Source organism: Amblyomma mixtum, chromosome 3, assembly GCF_055824585.1.
Source record: "Amblyomma mixtum isolate Tamu chromosome 3, ASM5582458v1, whole genome shotgun sequence".
NCBI classification, from domain to species: Eukaryota; Metazoa; Arthropoda; class Arachnida; order Ixodida; family Ixodidae; genus Amblyomma; species Amblyomma mixtum.
The window spans coordinates 73,228,572-73,236,306 of NC_143014.1; the positions used below are offsets into that span (position 1 = coordinate 73,228,572).

Sequence of the window (7,735 nt, forward strand, 5' to 3'; positions counted from 1 at the left end):
GCCTGTAGCGACGACGGTTCCGTCTTCTGCGCTTTCAACGGCGACGGCCGGGCTACTGGCGGGGCTGAGAGCGACAGCCAGCAACTACTCTGCGCGGGTGCCGACGGAAGAGTCTGCGAGGTGCTCGTGCATACATACCGCTCTCGCTTTTGCTAAAGGAAGTGGGCTATCACGATGATCGACGCGAGACAGTTTTTTTGGGACGTAACGGAGGAGGCACCATCGGCGTGAGCTCAAGTATAGATAGATCATCCGAAGAAACCGCTACAACGTTGGTATCGGATTTTACAGGTGAGCGGGGGTTATTTTTCCAGGTGTCTTGAAAACCGAGATTAACAAATGAGTAATCAGTGTTGCGTTGTTTCGTTGAAATCATTTGTTGGGGCACGTTTCAGTTTGTACCGCAGTCGCTTAAGAAGTGAGACGGCGTAATGTGTCGGCGCGTCTTCTCTCATATGTATGCGTCGTCCGAGCCAGAATCGACGGCGCAAAACATCAGCATAACTATTGCTGTAGCAGCCGCACACGACAGTTACTCGTCCTACATCTTTACTTCCAAACGCAGAAGCCGCTCGTCAGCGCAATGTGTCCCCGGCTTCCCCTGATGTGCACAGAAAGAGGCGGCGGAGAAGCGCCGTGTTTCCAATGAGTTCGTGTTGATGAGGTTTGAAAGGGTGGGCAATAATTGAAGAACGGAGTTTGCAGACTGTTTCCACAGTGATTCGGCCGACACCAGAGCACGCCGTGAGGGGCGGAAAGGAGGATGAAGTGAAAGAAGGACGAAAGAAAGAGTGGAGGGCTCCGGTAAAGTTTCGACCTGCTGGGGGTTCTTCAACGTGCACTAACATCGCACAGCACACGGGGGCCTTTGCACTTCGCCTCCTTCGAAATGCAACCGCCGCGATCGGGATTAGAACCCACGACTTTGAGCTGGATTCCCAACAAGCAGTGATAGGGACAAGCGCGCCAGCTAGCCCCGCCAAAAAAAAAAAAAAATGTATGCGGACCAGCGCACAGGTGAGCGGCAGTAATACGCACACTGAGTTGTACAACGCCTTGTGAGTGGTTTCGTTTGAAAGTAGCCCAAAATGAGCATTTAATAATTAACATTCTAACTTGCTCTGAAGTCACTCGGGCTGTATTTACTGTCTCGCAACGAAGGGCATCGGAACTGCTGGGAGAAGAATCTTTACGCCGTGGCAGCTCTACCACTCGTCATTGTTTCCGCGTCCTTGTGAATGACTGGTAGAATAGTTTCGAAACTGCACTTCGGGTTAGCGAACTCCCATGAGAAATTCCGTGCCGTGGTCACACGCTTTAATATTGACATGATGGGAATCTCAGGGACACTGGCGTAGCCGGCATGGCATGTCTATTTAAATAGGTTCTTTTATTCATGGTTTCTTCTTCGGTTCATGATTCTTGGTTTCTTCATGGTTCATGGTTTCTTCGCGGCGGTCGTTTTACCTCTTGGTTTTACTTTTTTATGGCACTGGATGAGAAGAACGAGCGAGATGTCATGCCCGCCATTGTAAATATAGTTATACTTGCGCTCTCGTAAACACTACCGTGACATCCGGCATACAGTACTCGGGATACATATCTTTAAAACTGACCCGACAATCGCGGGTTCGATCCCGGCCGCGGCGGTCGAATTTCGACGGAGGCGAAATTCCAAAGGCCCGTGTACTGTGCGATGTCAGTGCACGTTAAAGAACCCCAGGTGGTCGAAAATTCCGGAGCTCTTCACTACGGTGTCCCCATAGCCTGAGTCGCTTTGGAATGTTAAACAGCCACAAATAAAACCAAACATGTTTAAAAGTTGAAATTTTGTTCTTTGCTGACTATAGGTGCAGACTATTGAGTATTTTAAAGCGAAAGCTTTACTGGCCTAGCTGCGCCGGTTTCGCTGCGTCTGCAGAATGACCTTGAACAAGAGGCGAGAAGGACGTGACGTACCACCGCCGTCGCCACGGCCGCTGCGCGCTGCCTATCCTGTAGAGTTTTAGAATAGGGGGCCCCAAGGAAATGGCGGACCCCAGCGCTACGGTGAGTTTTAGAACAGGGGGTCTCCCCTAAGCAGCGGAGCCAGGCTTGCGTTTATAGATTGCAGCGCCACTACGGCAAACCAAAAAGATACTCTTAAAAAAGATTTTAAAATACGCTTTGATTTCTTCGTCAGAAACTGTTATTATTGCAGATACACGATTTAAGAGTAAAAATTATAAAAAGTGCGTGTTTTTACTGAGGCGGAAAACCCCATTCGAACGTCCCAGTCAACTCCATGGCGACCGAACAATGCGTACTGGCTAAGCCTAGCAGCTATGTAAACACAGAAGCAATCTGAAAGTTTAGCGCATTTCATCGCTAAAATTTTGTGGTTCTGGCACCTTCGGAGAAAGCGAAAGCTTCGTACGTCTTTCGTTTGCCGTGGTACATGGCGGTGGTGAGAGAGAGAGATGTGGGCTTCATGCGTTAGCTCTGGCAGCGTTGTGGCAGACACGCGGCACTGCAGCAATAGGCCGCAGTGTTCAATGAGTGAGCAACTTCTCGTGATCAACCACCTGCCAGGGCGGCAGGGTGGGCGTGCAGCCTATCCAGTGTTTGAGACAAATGGTAATAGCGCTGCAATAAGACGTACACAAGAAAGACTGACACAGGACATGCGCTAACTTCATCTGATTTTATTTACTGCAAAGCCAGCAAATATATGGAAAATTCAAGGCATGCGCAAAAAACACCGATACAACAGGCATCAACAAAACCGTTCAAGATATGATATCTCATTCTTGAAAAGGTGAACCGAGGTATCACTCACGCAATCTAATCCCCTCTTCCTAATGTGGAATGCTTCCAAAAGCTCCCGCGCCTTCGTATCTCCACTCCTGCCCAGAATCTTTATCTCCCGAAGCCGTGGCTCACACTTCTTGCATTGCTGGTATCTTTTTTGCCCCGGCCCATGTTCTGCCGCACGATTACACACGAAGCACTCAGCGCAATGCTGCGAAAGATGTGGACCTCCTATATTTGTTAGCGATCTTGCGTGCTCAGTCGCGCGGTCATTAACGCACCGCCCCGTTTGGCCCACATAGGCTTTTCCGCAGGTCAGTGGTATTTCATACTTCACACCTGTGCAGCACTTCACGTACTGCTTGCCATGCTTTTTGTTGCAGGAGCTCTTTTTATCGCTCCCAATGCGCGCGCATAGCTGGCCAAGCTTTCATGGGGCAGAAAACACGACCGGCACGCCATGTCGCTTAGCCACTTTCTTCACATTGTGCGCGACCCTATGCACATAAGGCACCACTTCTGGTCTCACGGACTGTTTGTTCGGCTCAGTCGACTTGTGAAACATCGCAAACTTGACTTTTCTTAGGAGGGCTTCAGCAACTGCTGTGATAACCGTGCATGGGAACCCCGCCGAAACCAACCGATCAACTTGCGTATCAAAACTCGTCTGCATAGCATGGTGACACGACTTCACGAGAGCCGACTCAGGGCAGAGGCGAGCAATGGCGCGTTTTACAGTTTTTGAATGTGCTCATGTGTAAGGCAAAAGCTCCTTCTGGGCTCGAGGGGAATACGCCAACAAACATGATCCTCGCGCAGGGTAATATTAAGATCTAAAAACTGTAAGCACCCCCCTTTGGGTAGCTCATGAGTGAACACCAACCCCCTCCCCTCTTTTTGGTAGTTGGCTAAAACTGTGCTTACAACATCCGTGTAGGTCAAGTTTTTTTTGTTTTCTAAAAACAACTTGAACCACGGGTTCAAGCACATGAGTTCCTCGCTCTAAACGGACGCATCGCAGGAAAGGCTGCAGAAGAAAACAAGGAAAGGTGCCTCCTTGATGGTGTGGATGCACTGACCAGATCTACAAGTCGCTCCTCTACTGGACCAGGCAAGGATCCCATGGCAAAAATTGTGTCCTACTTCAGACAGCACAGCCTCCGGCTTCTCCAAGCCGACAAGGATGGTGGCTTCGTGGTGCTCCCCGAAGGAGAGCTCCGAACAAGAGCAGGTGAAGCGATTGCCAAGAACTTTGTTCCTTTGAAAGCTAGCGCAACGAGGGTAAAAGGGAAGGCGATCTTGTTGTGTAAGGACTTAGAATTAGGTAGGCTGGCAAACGACATCAGTAACAGTAAATGCAATGCTCTTTCTGTATTTTTTATAGCAAAAACGCACAAACCGTCGATACCTTTTAGAACTGTGATCAGTGAGAATGGTACGTGGCAGGTGGTTCTTAGCAAATTCTTACAGAAGCATCTGAGCTCACTTAGTGTTCATGATCCTTTTGCTACAAAAAGTTCATAAGATGTTGTTAGGTTTCTGAAGGGAAATGCCTCTATTGGTTATGTTTTTTCAGTGGATGTAGAAGACCTGTTTTATTCGGTGCCCCACGATGCCTTGTTCACCTGCGTGAGGGAAGCCATAGAAAGTAGCGGTGCTGTTGGATTCCAGAACCCCTCAGACGTGTCAATTTGTGATTTTATCAAGTTTCTTGAATTTTATCTTAGTGTGACGTTTGTCTCATTTGACAACAAATTTTACCGCCAAAGACAAGGGATTTGCATCGGATCCTGCGTAGCTCCAGTTCTTACTAACATTTTTCTAGCATTTATTGACCGCGCCCTAGAACTAAGTTTAACAGGGAAGGGAGTACTAAAAGTATTTAGGTATGTTGACGATTTTCTAGTTGTTTTTAAAAAACAAAAAAAACTTGACCTACACGGATGTTGTAAGCACAGTTTTAGCCAACTACCAAAAAGAGGGGAGGGGGTTGGTGTTCACTCATGAGCTACCCAAAGGGGGGTGCTTACAGCTTTTAGATCTTAATATTACCTTGGGCGAGGATCATGTTTGTTGGCGTTATTCCCCTCGAGCCCAGAAGGAGCTTTTGCCTTACACATGAGCACATTCAAAAACTGTAAAACGCGCCATTGCTCGCCTCTGCCCTGAGTCGGCTCTCGTGAAGTCGTGTCACCATGCTATGCAGACGAGTTTTGATACGCAAGTTGATCGGTTGGTTTCGGCGGGGTTCCCATGCACGGTTATCACAGCAGTTGCTGAAGCCCTCCTAAGAAAAGTCAAGTTTGCGATGTTTCACAAGTCGACTGAGCCGAACAAACAGCCGCCGCGGTGGCTCAGCGGTTATGGTGCTCGGCTGCTGACCCGAAAGACGCGGGTTCGATCCCGGCCGCGGCGGCTAGAATTTCTTTGGAGGAGAAATTCTAGAGGCCCGTGTACTGTGCGATGTCAGTGCACGTTAAAGAACCCCAGGTGGTCGAAATTTCCGGAGCCCTCCACTACGGCGTCTCTCATAGCCTTAGTCGCTTTGGGACGTTAAACCCCATAAAACCAAAACCAAACCGAACAAACAGTCCGTGAGACCAGAAGTGGTGCCTTATGTGCATAGGGTCGCGCACAATGTGAAGAAAGTGGCAAAGCGACATGGCGTGCCGGTCGTGTTTTCTGCCCCACGAAAGCTTGCCCAGCTATGCGCGCGCATTGGGAGCGATAAAAAGAGCTCCTGCAACAAAAAGCATGGCAAGCAGTACGTGAAGTGCTGCACAGGTGTGGTGTATGAAATACCACTGACCTGCGAGTTGAGTTTGCGGGCCGCCGGGCAGCGGGCCATCTCCATATCCCCCCCCGGGCGCCGCCGACTTGGTCCTTAGCGGCGTAGCTTTTAAGCAGACAGAGGAAACGCTGGGGTCAAAGGGCTGCCGCCCCAAAAGGTAAAAGCAGCAATGGCAGCGAGGGGTGCCGGAAGGGGATCCGTTCCGCGGACAGTGCGTACGAGTCGCGTACCCCGGCTATTGTCGGGGTTAAGTTCAATGACCCTTCGACCGCGGTGTCGAACAGTGCGAAAGAAAACTTCAGGGACACTTGAGGGGGAAGCTTGCGTGGGAGGCAGCTGAGTGTAATTACGAATGGTCGTGAGGCCGGATGGAAGTGGTCATTCGGGTAACGAGTTGTGATTACTCTGCCTCTGGCCAGAGGGCTCAGATGCACCCTATAGTGTTTGGAGCCACAGCTGATGGAAGTGGTGCTTGCGTGCTTTTGTGGTGTTGTCAAAGTGTTTTCACTGTGTGTGGAAAAGCGCTATCGGCTTCTTCAAAGGCATGCGGCCCTCGCGAGCAAACAAGCTCGTGGGTACCGGCGTGTCTCTGATTGGTTGTAAGAAGCCCATCTCTCATTGGTCACTAAGTTGGTCCCCAGAATGCTGGGGAAACTTATTTAAGGAGGCGTTTTGGCGCCAAAGAGGGAGACTTGGGCAGGGACTCTTGGTGGAGAGTCGGAATCGCGAGACGGACAGGGTCTAGCTTTGCGCTGGCCACGTTCCGAAGGACGAGGAGCCGCTACGTGTAGCGCGAGTTCAGTCGGCCAGGCAGGACAGGGTTTCGTAGGGGCGAGCTCTGGCCTGGCGCTCCCGATCGTCCTGAATGCTAGCGACCACCCTGGTCGATGGGTATATGTGTAAATAGTTGTAAATAAACCCAGCTTGTACATTTCCGCAAAGAAGTTCGTCTACGTCTCATCTCCCTCCTGCAACGTGTCGCGCCCAAACGGACCCCCATCTCCACCACCACAAAAGAGGAAGACCTGAACCCGAGTTCAACTCTGCGGAAAAGCCTATGTGGGCCAAACGGGGCGGTGCGTTAATGACCGCGCGACTGAGCACGCAAGATCGCTAACAAATATAGGAGGTGCACATCTTTCGCAGCATTTCGCTGAGTGCTTCGTGTGTAATCGTGCGGCAGAACATGGGCCGGGGCAAAAAAGATGCCAGCAATGCAAGAAGTGTGAGCCACGGCTTCGGGAGATAAAGATTCTGGGCAGGAGTGGAGATACGAAGGTGCGGGAGCTTTTGGAAGCATTCCACATTAGGAAGAGGGGATTAGATTGTGTACCAGATACTTCGGTCCGCCTTTTCAAGACTGAGATATCATATCTTGAACGGTTTTGTTGATGCCTGTTGTATCGGTGTTTTTTGCGCATGCCTTGAATGTTCCATATATTTGCTGGCTTTGCAGTAAATAAAATCAGATGAAGTTAGCGCATGTCCTGTGTCAGTCTTTCTTGTGTACGTCTTATTGCAGCGCTATTACCATTTCTGTCTCAAATAATGCACCATCTAGCCCAAATTGACGTTCTTCTAAACTATCCAGTGTCTCGCTATGGAGGAAACAAGTCAGCCGGAGCCGACGGCCTCGAGCGTGGGTGCTCGCAGACGTCGGGCCGAGTCTGATCATCCGGTCTACATGGCCAATTAACTGTTCAAGTTTGATATTGACTTAGAGTCTGACCCGAACGTTCGGACAACCCAGTGGGGAACTATACCATAGATCTAGTCTTTCAGAGGGAATCGTTGGCCTCTACTTACTCTGTGGCCAGTGTTGAGAAAGTGGCCACAGTGGCAAGTATTCAACAGTGGCAAGACAGTGGCAAGTAGTCGAAATTAATCCGGAGCCCTCCGCAGTGGCATACCTCATAGGTCATGTCGCTTTGGGACGTTAAACCGTATACCCAGTTAGCTTGTTAGAAGGTCTCAGTATTCTGAGACAAGTGATTGACTGTGATTATTTGTTTTCTTTTTACAGGTTTTCCTTACAGCTCGGCACGGAAGCTCCACAATAACGCCACGTTCGCGGAAACTACGCCTTCACTCATTTTTTTCTGTGCTGCTGAATACCCTTCCTTGCAGAGCCTTCATCGCACCAAAAGGGTACCT

At 49.9% G+C, this 7,735-nt stretch overlaps 1 pseudogene; it reads left to right on the forward strand.

Moving 5' to 3' along the window:
* Positions 1-3,753: 3,753 nt before the first annotated feature.
* Positions 3,754-7,277, forward strand: LOC149350593 (uncharacterized; annotated as a pseudogene).
* Positions 7,278-7,735: the final 458 nt, after the last annotated feature.